This window comes from Electrophorus electricus, chromosome 6, assembly GCF_013358815.1.
Source record: "Electrophorus electricus isolate fEleEle1 chromosome 6, fEleEle1.pri, whole genome shotgun sequence".
Lineage (NCBI taxonomy): Eukaryota > Metazoa > Chordata > Actinopteri > Gymnotiformes > Gymnotidae > Electrophorus > Electrophorus electricus.
In genome coordinates, this window is record NC_049540.1 from 21135372 (window position 1) to 21151568 (window position 16197).

The 16197-nt window shown below is 48.1% G+C and overlaps 1 protein-coding gene across 1 annotated transcript in view; it reads right to left on the reverse strand.

Moving 5' to 3' along the window:
• Positions 1-14437, reverse strand: part of nrxn2a (neurexin 2a) — a 212124-nt gene extending 197687 nt beyond the window's left edge. The window contains exon 1 of the mRNA XM_035527281.1: positions 14114-14437. The gene's annotated coding sequence lies outside the window, so the exon portion shown is untranslated. The remainder of the gene's footprint in view (positions 1-14113) is intronic.
• Positions 14438-16197: the final 1760 nt, after the last annotated feature.

The window sequence follows — 16197 nt, forward strand, 5'->3', positions numbered from 1 at the left end:
AAGTGTACAATTACCACCCCCGCCCCCATCCCATGACATTCACTGCTCATCGGCATATAACTAGACGTTGTTATATCTCCCCACGGCATTAACACTGACATGGTAATGGAATCATTGCGTCGGTTTAGCTGCCGCAGCGCTGCCAGGGTTTTTGCACATGTCCGGTTCGGAGCTGGGTTTGAGGCATTTCCAGGCGACACTCATCCCGTGGTCAGAACCAACCTCAATGAGAGGCTAGTGCCGTCGCGAGTGGCCTGGACAAGAGATGGTCTGCGGTCTCTAACCGTGCGACTAAAATAAATATGGCATCCAGAGGCGCTTCGGATGTGGCGGCCGAGCGTGTATAGCCACGTTTGAGTTAAATGAAAGGGCCAGTTCCTCTTCAAAACGATCATTTTGTGAGATCGGCGTTAGAACCTGGAGGGAACCGGTCCTCTACCTTCAGTCATCACAATATCATCGAACTGTACGGTACGCCGAGCCATTTTTATGCTATGACATTCTAGAGAAGGTGTGATGTATGTCTCTCAGATCGGAGGATCGCATAAACAGATGCACCGCATAACTGCACGGCAAAAATAGAATCTGCATTTAGTTGTGCTAACATATGTTTGGAATGGAGAATACAGGCTGAAATAGATATGGGAAAGTCAAACCTAAGAGAGAGGAAGAAAGTCAAAGATACCACGTGTTATCGCAATAAACAAAAGCCAAAAATTTATGATTTACCTCCCTCGGGTGGCGAACAAAAATAGACAACGCAGTTTGCAGTTGCTTTGTTTAGACAGGCTACATAAATTGGCTAAACTGTCCGTGTAAGTCATCAGACAGCTTTGAAACAAATGCTGTTTTTGCAGTCCTTTTCTATCTTTGGGACAGGCTCGTGTCTTCAGGCTAGTACAGGCAGGTTCGGATTTATGACCCTTCAACCCCGAGAAGCCTGCCGGCACTGGAGAAATGCAAAGACAACATCCAGGGGCCTCCTTCTGGGTCGTCTAGACCACTTCCAAAGGGACGGGCTCCTGTGCGGCCTCGGCCGCGTGCTGTTAATCTCCGGCGGACCCCTCCATCACCATACCTCGCTTCTGTCACGTCTTGCTGTCGTGCAGCGTGGCCAAATTCTTCCTTCATGCACAAGCCACAAACGCGCACACGCAGATGCTCACGCTCTCACCGCCCTTCCTGCATGACAGATTCATTTGTAGTCGAGATGATGGCCGAGGCGCACGGTCAGCGTAAAAGCGCTAATCCTCTGCTTCAGTTCCGAAACCCCGCTCGCGTTCACAGGGCCAGGCGCAGAGCTGGGTAATGCAGCAGGACTTAATGACACTAAAAGCCCTTTTCTTTTCCCATAAAGCATAACAAAGGGAAACATGACAGCTTGTTAAGGATCTTACAGAGTCACTGCCTGTCACAGGGCCACCTTTGCTTTCTCCTATACCGCCAAGCAACAGTGTGTGTGGCCAGCTGTCACCATGGATACAAGTCCCCTCAGGTCCTTCCTGTGTACATGCAAAGTGCTTAAGTACACACGCGCGCACACACGTTAAACACTGACATTACTGTCAACAGATATGTGCTATCCCAGTTCGTTTTTTTCCAAGCCAAAGATAAAGGACATACCATTAGCACCAGGCTGAGTGGGAGTCCTGCCACACCACGGCGCTTTCTCCTCGGCTCTAGATCAGGTAGGCCTTGACAACAGCCTGGTAAAGACAAACCAATCACCTCCGAGGGAACCCCCTTACCAAACGGCAGGCAGGATTCCCCCCTAAATGTTCATATATTCTATAGATGTCAAGGATCGGTTTGGCCATGAGCAGTACAAGGGAGCTCTTCCTCTTTGCACAAACACAATGACAGTCATTCACAGTGAAAACTCTGTAGGGGGAAACTTCGGCGCCACTGCCGGCGCTAGTTAACTTGACCTGACACTACGGCAACAGAAATAATTCAGAGAGAAAAGACTGAGACAGAAACCCTTAAGAGCTCCCAGTCTGCCTCGTTTCTCGGTGCTGCGGCTGAATACGAGTGCGGAAGTGTAGTGTCGCTTTTACGCATATAAACATCCTCACTTCTGAAACAACGGTTCTGTGTGTTTCTCCTGATTTGAAACCCTGATGTCTCTGAGCGCTCTTTTCTTCACTAACAGACTGCAGTCCTCAAGGACCAACTTGCAATCTCAAATCTGAAAGCATAACTCACTGTATCAATAGTGCTTGAATAAGCTCGCTTAAAATGCAAACATACTATTTAGGTGTGAAAACGGCATGAATTAATGCAAACTATAGCCAGTGCGAGTAAGCTATCCGAGTCCCATCACAAAAGTATGAGGGAAGGAACAGGCTGAGCCACTCCAAGTAAGAGCTCCCTGGCTTCCTTTATTCCCGTCTGAAGCTGGGCCTCGCTCCATAATAGACTCGTCTCGAGAAAACAGTGCAGATGAGCTTCGCCCTTGAGTCAACAGGATCTTGTTCAACAGAGCTCCTTTAATTCTCACAGAGAATTGAATATGAAGGACATAACCGGTTAGCTTCACCAGACACCGCACGGACAGGTGGCAGGTTTGGTGCGAGATCGGTGGAGAAGGAAAAGATGGAGAGGGGAGGAGAGGAGAGGGGAGGGGAGGAGAGGGGAGGAGAGGAGTCGTACTGTCGTCCTGCTGCGTTTCATCCCAGCCGGGCTAAGTGCAGGTCTGAAGCTGCTGCAAAGCAGCTACTGCAGCTCCCTGCGCCGGCCTGCCAGTCAGCTGAATAGCAGAGCCAGTGAGAGGCGTAGCAGGAGATGGAGAAGTGTGTGCAGGTGGCTGGCAGTGTAGTGCCAGGCCTGCTGAATTAGTCAGAATTACGTATGTGCTCCTAACTTTCCTTTATTCAGTTTCAATGCCTTCAACCCCCCCCACACACACACTTCCAAAGCCTCAATTTCTCCAGTCGCCTGATTCGTTTTCCTTTTCCAGTCTTTCACACTTCCTCCCAGCTTCCAGGCCAACCAATCAGAATTTTTTCTTCATTCTAAATGACTCACACAACAACAGATCCATCACGGACGGTGTGGGTATAGGCTGACCACTGCTGGGCTCCTTCCACCACCGAAGGTGTCGGTAAGGGCCGGATTGTTAACAAGCAAATATTTCTGCTGTGGCAACAATCAATTAGCAATCAAAGCCTGCACTCCTGCTGGCTCAGAGTGTAAAACACAATGCTTTCGCTGATTGACCTCTCTGCGCCGAACGTGGGGATGAGGCGGTGGGAGCGAGAAATGCAGGAAATCAACAAATCCCACGGCAGCGCAGGCTGGACCAGTGACCATGTGCATGTGTGTCCGGCGCTCATGCGTTCTCTTCCAATCTGCTTCCCAGCAGAACAGTCACTGGCTAGCACTGGTGCCTTGCACTTTGTTTCTGGTCCTATTCAAGCTTTTTAGCCGGCTTCTCCTCTGCCAAAACAGACTGTGCAGTCTCTTTTGACCTATATATAGCTGATAAGTGAGGGGAATATTTACATGTGAATGGGGTTTTGAATGCTGTGTACTAAAACCAGAAAGTGAAGTGAAAAAAAAAAAAAATCACAAGACACTAGAATTTCCACTTGGAATCTAAAACATCATAATATTTAAATATTACTCAAATGATATATTGTCCTAATAACAATGAAAGGAACTAATGGTTAATCATTGCAGTCGTTAGTGGACCTTCGTAAAAAGATTAACCTTGCGCATGCATAAATACATTCACCCTCCAGTTCCTTAGAAACACCAACCTTTTACCTACACTCACTGGCCAATTTAATAGGCGCACATACATTATAGGTGCATTTTATGGGCACAGATGCAGAACGTAGCCCATCTGTTACTCTGCACAATTCCTGCGCCATCCCGCTCAACACGGGTCCTGTTCTGAGCGTGGTACCACCGAGGACCGGATGTTACGTGGGTGGCAATACCATTCCCCACACTAAAGTGACACTGTGCTGCTGTACAGCGGCTTTGCACTGGTGTGAGTAGATCAGGCTGCGCGAGAACTTACGTGCGTCAGTGTCACGGCTGATTTGTGAGTACCGCCCAAAAATGGCCAGGCGATAGCGGCCTTGTGGTCAGAGGGGACTTACCGAGGACTGCGAACAATAACTGTGTGTATGGCTACAACTGAGTTGTAGTATCTGACTGTACCGCTAAGACGTTTTTATAATATAACAAAGAAACTGGTATGATGTGTGCGTGTGTGCGTGTGCGTGTGCGTGCTTGTGCATGCGCACGTGCGTGTGTGTGATCTGAAGTCACCATACCACAAAAAAAAAAGCTATACTCCTGCGAGATCTACTGTGCTCCGAGATGAGATAGCAACGTGTGTGCGCGCGCGCTTGCGTGCATGTGTGAGCCTGTCTGAGAGAGTAAGAGGGAGGTAGGGGGAGCCCGCGCAGCCTGTGCATGATGGGTGTATGTGGATCTGTTTGCATTTATCTGTGCGTGCACGTTAGGTGTGGTCTCTGCAGAATACATTAAGAGAATGGATTCATTGGCTTCTGCATGTCCAGTGTGGGCGGCACAAGCGCGGATGGTGCACGGAGAGAAAGGATGGACAGATGTTAATAGCAGGCGCCATGCTGCAAAGAGGCTATTATAAACAAAGGCATTCCACAGACACATACAGTCCTGTCCTTAAGAGTCTGAAGAGCAATGCTGGGTCCTCTCTCTCTCTCTCTCTCTCTCTCTCTCTCTCTCTGTCTCTCTCTGTCTCTCTCTGTCTCTCTCTCTCTCTCTCTCTCTCTCTCTCTCTCTCTCTCTCTCTCTCTCTCTCTCTCTCTCTCTCTCTCTCTCTCTCTCTCTCTCTCTCTCTCTCTCATCCATGGTGGATTTGAAAAGGAACACTGACTATGGGCCACTTTTAGTTCCTGCTTGTTTCAAGGCTGTGGAAGGATGTTTTTTGTTTGTTTGTTTGTTTGTTTGTTTGTTTTTCTCTGAGTCTGGTGCCCTACAACGCTGACAAATGGGCAAACAATTACAATAATCATCCACGTTTTGGCCCCGAAACCCCTAACCCACTTAGTGCTTGAAAGTTCTGCTGCTTCTATGCTTCTCAGAATCCATCCTGCCAGCTTATTTACATTTACATTTACATTTACAGCATTTAGCAGACGCCCTCATCCGGAGCGACTTACAAAAGTGCTTCGTCACTTACTCACAGAATCCATCTTAGATTATCAATAACGATGGGTGAGGCAGCTCTATTGGCAGCCAGACTGCTGCCAGCATGCCAGAGAAGAAGCGTTTTCTCTCCATACTTTCTCAATCCTGTTACTCTGCCGCTAGTATCTTCAGCTCATCTGGCCGCAAGAGCTTCTCCCACAGCTCTGCTGTACATGCATTTTCAGGTTCCATTTTGTTTGCTTTACATTTTAATTGGAAAACATACAGAACTATCAACGCATACTCACATTACTATCACAGTACTAATACTAATAATACAAATAGTACTAAGTTGTTTTCAAATGAATTTTTAACTTGTTTTTGAAATTACAATGTAAGGTGCTACATATAAAAGAGATGATGCTGATTATTAATTAGTGTTATATTATAATATTACTATTAGTAGTATATTATAAGTGACTATTCACAGGCTACTTGTAAAATGTTTAATGTCAGGGACCTTGACATTTGTCGGATTGTGCAAGCATTGCTGGACCTTGTATCGAGGTAGCTGGGTTGAAAGTGTAACCAGCACTAAACCTCAAAAAAAAAATAAAAAAATTAAAAAGTTTTTTTTTCGGCAGTCAGAGCCATTTAATGGTTTTAGAGTGTTTACGTCAAAAGCATGGTTTTACAGTTGCAGACAACGAAAACCTGCCCTTAAATTGACAATGAGTGGTCATTCTTTGGCTCTGTCTATAATTCTAAAACCAAACATTTGGCAAAAACAACTACGCGAAAACCATTTTAAATGTCTCTGAATGCTGCATATGGTTTCTGAAGTTTAATTTTTTGTTTATTTATAAATCCTCATATATTAATGTTTGATGTGTGGTTCTTATAGCCTGCATAAATTAGTCTATAGCCCTAGAACCTACAGTTATTATTATTGTTGTTTGGCTTTTTTTCCTTTATTTATTACCATTACTAGGCCAGGTTTCCATGGTTACTCTGTTAACCTAGACTTGGCATGTTTTCTCATAGTCACTGGTTCACTTTAAATCCAGTGCTAGGATGTGGACCTAAAACAACAAAAAATGTTTACTATTCATTTACACACAGACTGCATTGTACACACACACACACACACACACACACACACACACACACACACACACACACACACACATATTTACGTTTATTAGAAACAACAACACATTTCCTTACTCCAAGACCCTCAAACAAGAAAAATGAAAATGTCTTCAGTGAATCTGCCCCACTCGATAAAACAGCCACAGCTTCATATTTGTCTGCCTGCTGCATCAGAAACTCCTAGCAAACGCAAGAATCATTCCACGAACGGATCTTTTCCATCTCGCCTTAAACAGCTTGGTTGGATCTGACACGCTGCCTCAGTGCAGCAACAGAATGTCATCGGCACCATCCATCTCATCAGCAGCAGTCAGCAGGGCTGAGAGAGAGTATAAGATTAAGAACACAGTACACAGAGGTGCCTCAAGGTACAGCGCTAACGACAAAAGCTGTTTCGAGTCCCACTGCCAAAGCAGCTTATTACTGGCTACATTCTGCAGATGAGTGCTTTGGCTTCAGCACTTCATTCAAGCTGAAATATATCTTAATCTCTTTAATCTTGTTGTGGGTCACGGGCATTAGCAGACAGCTGGAAACATTCAGGTGGAGCTAATCTGATCCACGAGTGGCATATTACTGCCCAGATGAGTGGCACTCTCCAGCCTGGGGGGGGGATCAGATATCGCTTAACCGCACTCGCCACCGCGTCACGCCTGCGGCCGATACAACAGAGGGGGATCCGATGCCGGAGACCGCCCGCCAGCGGTGACCCCTCATGAAACTGGGAAAGCCAGCACTCAGATCGCATGTGAGCAGTTTCCCGGACCGCCGAGCCCGGTGCGGGCCGGCGGCGGGCTTGCAGGGCCCGGGGTGCGCTGGCCCGCACGGCGCCAGCCGGTGTCCATACAGCTGAGGCTGGCTCCCGCGCACTGCCGGCAATAACGCCCTCGCGCTGGGGAGACACGCCGCGTGCCCGAGGGAGAGCGAGCCTCATTTCCACTTCTCCGAAATCCTACGAACCCAAATCAGCCCCTCAAGACCTGCATGTGCCCAGCGTCTCCCCCTGCTGATGGTTTCACCCGATTAGCTGCGATGCTAAACCTAGTTCTTAAGGTTACTAATTAACGGCAGGGAACGTGTGTCTCGCAGGAAATAAGTGTTTTTAGACTCTCGAAGGGTGTGGAGCAGAGAGGAGAGAAGAAAACCTTGTAAACAGGACTCACACAGAACAGTCAACCACTGTGTCAGTCTGCCATTAGGCTGCTCTCTCTTTCAGGTAGCTAATCGATGCTGCTATTGCAGCAGCAGTACGGAGATAATCAGGAGAGTAGCTAATTGGATCCCCGTCACGTGACTCCGTCTGGGTGCATGCTGCCTGACGAATCACTAGCAATCACTGTAACAAAGGGAGGTCATTTTGCATACATCGGCTTGGAATTAACATCACGGAACGAAGATGGATGTCCAGCCGGCGGCAAGCGGTTTACAGTGTGGCGTCGGCCTGGGAAAGGGGCTGATGAAATAAAGCTTATTAAACGGATAGATGGAGCTAAAAATGAACGGGCACAGATGGGCGGCAGGGGCACCATGTGGCTGTAGTGCCGAGGCACGCCGCCGGGATCTACTTCCGGGTCTGCATGGACACGGGGGCGTCGTGGGGGGACGAGCAAGCGGACGTGCGTAGCCGGCAGAACGGTGGGGGGGTTAGGAAGGAGGGGGGGGTACTGATCATGTGACCGAGCGTGACCGTCAGCAGTGTCCCGGCGGCTTGCCCCACCACGCCATGACCACTGCCATGACGGACGGACGGGCAGACAGCTGCTAAACATGGCAGGATTTAAGGCGTGGCGGAAGCAGCCGTCAGCCCCACGCCCGTCGACCCGGCGTAAATCTCCCACCTCCTGCCGCACGGGGAGGACAGGCGGGGCGAGGATGCACGACCGCGAGGGATTCTTAATCACTCCTCCCCCCGCAGCTCTGCCCCAGGTGGAGGCCAGGCTGTCCCCTGCAACCCCCAACGCATACATCCACCCACCCTTTGTTCCTTAACCGATTTCTCCTCCCTACCTCAGCCTCCACCTCTCTTCTATAGCTCGCTCCCCAGCCCCCTCTCTTCCCTGCCTCACACTCTCCCTCCTCTCTCTGCTGCTCTATAATCTGTGTCCGCTGTGCGGTGTGCAGAGGTCAGCGGACAGGACCGGCGCATCGCCAGTGAACGTGGCTGCCGCAGTGTAGAGTTACGTACTCCTGAAGCCAGCAGGAACTCAGGCTGGATAACACTTCCGCCCAGCTGGAGCTGCGCGCACACACACACACACACACACACACACACACACACACACACACACACACACACACTTGAATGTCTCAGCCTCTAGAAGGAATGCTATTTTCAGAGAAGTGGTGTGTCTTACATTTCCACTGATGATTATTTTTATTTTTTAGACATAAATGATTTTTGGACACGTTCCATCAATAACTGGCAATATTCCTGTGAGCATTTAATTGTGAATATTGGTGTGTGTGCAGCACTGGCTACACACACACACACACACACACACACACACACATACACACACACACACACACACACGCAGGCTTGTGGCAACAAAATAACTCTCTTGCAACATCAAAACAACATGCAATATGCAAACCTATGGAAAAGTGGCCTGGTTACAACCATCTGCTTCGCTGCTATGCTAATTCTGGGGTGGGAAGAGGCACGCGTCGTCTGGACACTGCGCTCGTCAGGGAGTGCCGTTTCTAGGTCCCACACTGGCAGAGAGACACTCCCTTCACTCACCCGACTCTCACCCTTCCCCTCTTACATCTGACATCCTGACATGCTCTGTAATGCCAGATAATTATCCGTATTAACTGTTGCCGCTTACCCGTTTTACCCACTCAGGAAACATTACGAAGCAGCGGCGAGCTCTTTTAATTACTAACTTCCTCCTTCTCCCTGGCTCTCCGCCAGGCCGGTCCCCCAGGAATCACTCAAAATAAACCAGTTTTTCTCCCCAAAGCAGCCACACTGTCTGCGGTCATACTGCAGCACAGCAGTAAGTAGAGTGGGCATTTTGCTTATAAACAGTGCGGTGTAATTTGAACAGTGCGGTGGAATCGGCAGAACTGCACCACTGCTTGGGCCATTGGAGGATCTGACCTGGACCTACACTAATGATAAGTGCTTAAGTAGTCTTAATGGCCGTGCTTACACTGCCCACCGCGAGACGTGCATCGCCTTTCGATGTGCATCGACAGCTTCGGGCAGGTTACCTGCTCATTTGGGTTAGTAAAGTTCATCGGCTCAGATGCGGAAAATGAGAAGGATGAACTGGGGGTGGGGGGATGAATTTCCCCTGGGGATGAGAAACACAGAGACCGGGGATCTCGGTGCTGACCTTTGATTCTGACTCATCATCATCTGAAGCGATCCCTTGTTTTGTTTTGGGGTGGGGTTTTTTGGGTTTTTTTTTCCCAGGCTGGCGTGAGGCTGAGTCACGCGTCAGCCTAGATTAAAAAGCTGCCCCACTCTTGGGGCCCTGCATCATCCCTAAGAGATGCGTGTGTGCACGCATGCGAGTGCATGTGTGTATGAGCGACCTTGTTAGGGATGCCAGAGTGAATGTTTGTGTGTGTGTGTGGGTATGTGTGTCCATGCGGCAACCGGAGCAGATGACCGCCGCACCCCCTGCGTCTGGCCTCATCTCGGCGTTCTGTACCTGCTCCGGTACAGACCGGGGCTGGGGCGCTGGGTCCACAACCTCTGCGCGCAGCTCTGCTGAGCCCTGAGCCCTGGCCCCCTGAGTGGCTTCAGAGACATCAGTAATTACCACCGTCAGCTCACACTGACTCCAATATCGGTCACATGACAACCCCTCGGCACTGTGGTTGCTCCTGGACTCCGCCGCCTTATCACGACTACTGCAGTACGCTGGACAAGAACAAATGAGCGTCGCTACCAGCTGGAAGGGAGTGGCAGCGGAGCACTGGAGCTAGAGCGGGCCAAGCCGACCCTCTGGCCCGCGCAGCGGGGCGGGGCACTGCGGACGTGTGGGAAGAGCGGGGGGTCCCCTTGAACCCCCGCATGCATTATCTAGTCCCCCCGGCACCAGTGCATCTGCACTGGAGCTGCCCTGGGAGGAACAGAGAGAGAGAGATAGAGAGAACTACAGCTTAGCACGGCGCTCACGTCGAGGAGCTGTCCATATGGGTGGTGCTGAAAAGGGACAGAGACATGTAGTGAGAAATGCAGGGAGGTGTCCCAGCCAAGGGAGTCTAGCAGGGATGAATCACAGCGCTGTGGCTGTGTGTGCAGGGACCTGTGTGCCTGTTTTGGCTTTCCTTTGGCTGCTGCTACCTCTATAACAATACCCAGTGACATGAGGGAGCTGGATAACTAATAGGTCGTATTCTGTACATAATGGCAAGAGGACCATGCTGATGAAGTGCAGCTCGTTATTATAGGGAAAAAATATTATATGAATGTCATTATGTTCATTCTCATTATGATGTGCATTGATTTATTTTGTTCAACCGTGGCATTCTAATTAGAAGTCATTCAATGTTCTTATGAAACTACAAAGCCAGATTAGATTTAACTTAAGCCACTTGGACACAGATTTGTCAGTAAAAACAATGGTGTGAAGGAAATCAGATGATTAATTATGCAGGTGATTTGATATCACGGTTTCTCACGAGCTGGCCATCTCTCATCCCTAAACATTGCAGTCGAAACATGGCTGGAGCAACCCTCATCACAGCCCTGCCGGTATGACAGCCCCTCAAAGGGCGACACCAAAGGACAGGAGTGAAGGGCAAAGAACAAAGACAAGCTCGCCTGCACAGTCTCTCACATGCCAGCCAGTCGCTCTGCTTCTGCCTCCACCCGCTCCGCAGCACTATGTGCAGAGCAGGGGGTGGAGGAGAGGCTCGGGGGGGGGAGTTGGGGGTGGGTTGGGGGCAAAGCCATCTGTCTGTCAGAGATGCCATCACGCTCCTTCCTCTCCCAGTCTTTACCCTTCCCCGCTCCGGATCAGGAAGGCCAGCGATGGCCAGTGATATTCCTTATCAGCCGGGATGATGCGATTCGGTTCCAGGCCTGATACACAGGAGAGGTTACTGCCCGTGCTGACTCCTCTGCCTGCTCCTCCCATTTCACTGATCTGGGACCAGGTTCCCAGGCCCGAGAACTTTAGCCTTTATGACAGAACAGAGCGATGTCAAGGGCAGCGCTGGCTGTGGATGCACAGTAGAAAACCATATGCCACAATGGATGTGCAATTTCATGCGTGAGCAGACCTTCTAGTAAAATGCACCACAATATATGCATGAATATTTGAAAATATTATCTGAGGGCTTGATTTGTGCAAAAATTTCATCACTCTTAACATGACTCTTCGCTTTACTTTTATGAAAATTGACCACGATTATGAAATGTCTGTATTTTACAGCACATAACCTTTTGCTTTACATGGATATAGTGATGCAGATTAGCCTGAGTGAAATTCAGCAGAAAACGTATCTGTCTATGAATGGTCTTAGTCATCCAGGCCACTGAACTCTATAATATTAGTAAATAAAAATATGACTTGGCTGATCATATAATCTTGAAGATGTTTCTCCAGTCATTTGGGTGCTTCACTCTCAGATGAGTGGTAAATGTCTACCAGAATAACTCAGACCGGGTTCATAGCTACTGAATCCAAGATCCTTACACTCTGTATCCATAGACATCCTGAACATTACCAAATGTGCATATCCAGTTTTTCCTTACCCAAAATTTACTGCTACATAATGTGCAAAAAGTAAACTAAAGTCCATGACCACAGAACAAACTATGTTCTTTGGGCTGTACGAGACTGTATTTTATATATTGGATACATTCTTTATGGCTTTCGTCAGTCGGTACAGAAGGCTATAAGTTTTTCATTCTGTAAACCACACCTTCCTAAACTTAGGTAGCCCTTAGTATAACGGCCTTCAGTGCCAATAGTTATTATTCGTTTCACTTCATTCAGTAAGGGCTGATGTTTTCGACTTGATCCGAACAAGCCAAAGAGCCTTTCTGGCCTCCCTGATCCACTTAAACCAGCACAAATCTTCAAATATAGAGATACAGATAGAATTCCGCTACAACAATCCAGATAAACATATAAATATATATCATTTGGAGAGGCACGACATTCCGTATTTCCCCACCTCCGACTTTGGTTGTCACGTATCGCATGCATAAAGAGTGGCGAGGTCCACGAGGCAAGCACAATATAGTGAATTTCCAGTCGGAAAGCATTTCTCAAACCCAGTGCCACCCAGAGGGCCATGCAGGTTAAGCTCCATGTGATGTTTGGACATCCATACTGTAGTAAGGCTAAATGAATAATCGATGGCGCGTAGATGCTTAGACACCAAGGGCATTTGATTTTTCTTCTATAGCTCCATTTAAAACGCTTATGAAAGTTTCATGAGGCCAGTGTACGGGGGGGACACTGCTCTGTAACTCTAGGGATTCACAGTGTGCATGAAGGAGTGAGTTCCATTACCACCCACTGTTTCAACATTACATAAATTCATGTAATCACCATTACACAAACAATGGAAACGTATTTGCATCATATAGCTTAGTCACCTTGCCATTGTTTATAATGGATTACTGGGGTTTTTTTGGGGTTTTTTTTTTCAGTGAACACGTTTCAAAATGGTGCTCATTCTAAAAATTACACGTGTGATACGTGTACATATGTCCATGCTGAGATTCCCACACAATTTAACTGGATTCAAGTCTAATGAACTGGGTTTTTTATATTAATTAGTCAAAACAATCAAATCCAATCAATGTCCTTGGGACTCCTGTACAGAACTAGAACTAACGTACCAGCTTGTAGATAGCAACTCCATTGCTACCTACTGAAAGATTGAAAATCTTCTTGACATGAGCTCCCAATCAAACTGTCTCCAGCATTCTACAATTAGCTGCCACACAGCAGTTGGTGATGCAGTTAATTACGGGTTCAGTACATGGCAACCACAAAGGAGACAGCAGACGTTCAAGACGGAATAAAGAAAATAATTCCAAAGCTTTCGTTCTTGAATTATTTTGGCAGTTTACCTAGGAAACGACAAAAGATCACTGGACGATTTTTTAAGGCAATTTCTCAGCATGGCGGCAACATATCAGCGCTAAACACCTGCCAAAATATTATTTTAAAAATATGAGTCATATCGACGAATGAATGAGACTGCGAGGCTGAATTAGGCTACAGGAAGTTGACATACCTTGTACGTAAAGCGTGGACGGACAACGATATGCAATCGCACAAGATAAACGTTTGATATTTGCTGATAAATTATTGTTATAGGCCCTGAATGAAAGGGACTAATGAACCAAATCACCCCCCAAAATTGTCCCCGATTTCCATAAACAACACATTCGAATTCAACCTAAAATTCTCTCTGAACTTATTTTAAAGGTTTAGCCCAATAAATTCCGATTTAGTGAACAGTACACAATATTAGTCCACCACACCAAACAAGAGATTACCCACAGCGGCGGATGTTTGAACGACCTCCTCCGTCTCTCTAGTTTTAATTTTTCTCACATGGCAACCTAGCGGAGTAACTCCGTGTTATAGTATGCATGTTCCACACGGCGCCCGTTACGGAACACTCGGACATGAAAATAACGATGAACGATGAAAGAATGTGAACATTAAGATGGGAAACGAGCCGTAATCGCAAAGCGCAGCATTTCTAGACTATGATTAAAAAAAAAAAGCCAGTAAATCCACACCATCGGGTTGTGTCTCTCGGTCCCAGCCTGTCACATCACCTGCAATGTTTAAAAGGTACATTTGGACACCGAAAGGCTGCTGAAAGGATGCTCATCTGTTACCTGCTCGCCGTTCCGCGTTTGAACCCCGGAAAAGTGAGCGCGTTTTTTTTTGTTTGTTTGTTTTGTTTTGTTTCTTCTTAGATATCCACGCCGCACTAGAATAAAAATGGTTCGTTTATTGTCGATACGGTCCACGGATGCGAAATGCGCTGCCTGCCTTCCACTCCCCCTTGCGTGCAGACGACGGCTGTGAGTCAAGCCGCTCCACCTGCATCCCCGTATGAGAAGATGGAGCAAAATCTGTGCAACTGCGCGACCGCCCGCTTCCTCGGCGCTCCCGCCCTTAACCGGTAGTGGCTTATGGGACCGGAATGAAGGCGCGGTCAGCGGAGCCCCTCTACCAATCACCCCCGCATCGGCCCGCCGCCTTCGAGGCACACGGAGTAAGCGATGACTTCCGACCAGCCGGTCGGATGTAATTTACCTTTATCTAATATAAACGGCCGACTTTGGCCCGATGAGCCTTGAATCAGCACCTGGACCCGCGCCGTCTCCGACGGCGCAGTAATTCTAAAACTTTTTCCATTAGGGGAATTCCTTTGGAGTTAAATTATATTTTCCCATAACTGACTTTTCCTATTCTTGGTGAAAGGCTTGCTAATCCTTTGCTATGATGCGGTCATGGTAAGAAATCAATAACAGGTTACTGCAATAGCAGGTAAGGGAGTTCGGTACATACAAGTAAATGGATTGGACTTTTGCAGTGGATGTAGGCAACTGTACATTTAAAATTGCACTGCTTCTAAGTTTGGATAGCAAGCCGGTTTGGGGTCTTAAATCTGCTTTTAGATCCACGTAGACACCTCTGGTTTCTGTCCGTACTCAAGTACAAAGACGCATACCGATGATAAACAGATTCATGTTAGCCACAGGACTATAAATGCAAATGCTTTGTGTAATGACCCAATAATTCGAACAAGCATGATAAATGGAATCTACTCAAGTCGCAGTGTGCAGCCTTGACCCCCAGGCTATGAGTAATGACTGAAAACATGAGTAGCTACTTAGAACACCAGCGGCCTGTGGCTTAGCAGGGAGCGTGGGGGGAGCGCAGGCGACTCTGAGGGGGACCAGATGACATTTGTACCCAGAGCGTTCCAAAACGTTTACGGAAGGTGAGCATATGAGAGAGAGAGAGAGAGAGAGAGAGAGAGAGAGAGAAGTACAGTTCAGTGTTCTCTTCTTACTTCTTGAAAGTGACTGTGCGCTTTGAAACACTTCAACAACATGACTCACAGGCTGTCTTTATCTTTCCTGAGCAGGCAGAAGAAGCCACTTCTCCACACGCCGCCTTGGCATGGGGCGGCCTGTGCCCGGTACCCTGGTCTCTGCGAGCACAGCTGCCTCTGCTCATCCTGCGCCCCGACTCCTGCCTCGTTACCGGAGGAGTGCCGTCGTCGCTCCCGTGTAACTCTCTTGCTCGGGTGCGTGCTGGCGGTGCCACTCACAGCTGAAGGGCTGCACGGCATAAAGAGGCTTAAAAGAAAGGAATAAATAAATGAGCGGCGTCACGGGCTCGTCTTGAAAGACTGGTGAAGGGAAAAGGCTGGACGGTATAGGCGCCGACGTCTCGCGGTCCGTTCCAGCCCTGAGCGCACTGCTGCATGAGACAGCGATTAATGTAGAGTGACAAGGTCACAGGAGAGAGACTATTCTCTCCATCTCTCTCTCTCTATCTATCTATCTATCTATCTCTCTCTCTCTCTCGTGTGTTAATGTGTGGTTTCAAGAATAGCTGCACCGCTGGGCTGCCAATGAGCTGCCTTGATGGAGGCCTTGAAATGTACTCATGTGATTACTGGGTAAGAGGGCTGTGGAGTGGGGGAGGGAGAGGTGAAGATTGGCCCATGATCACGATTGCTTTAGGGGCCTAATGATTATGCAAACCATATCATCACTCAGTTTCTGTCTCCTTGCCATATTCAGTGTTCCACCCCACCTCAGCCTTCCCCAACACACACATACACAGGTTTTGACAAGCCGCCAAGCAGCTGTGTTGTCATCGTCATTTCCCCAGGGCTGGCTCCTGGACAATTTAGCACAATTAGGAGATTAAAAACACATAACAGCATGCATTTAACCAC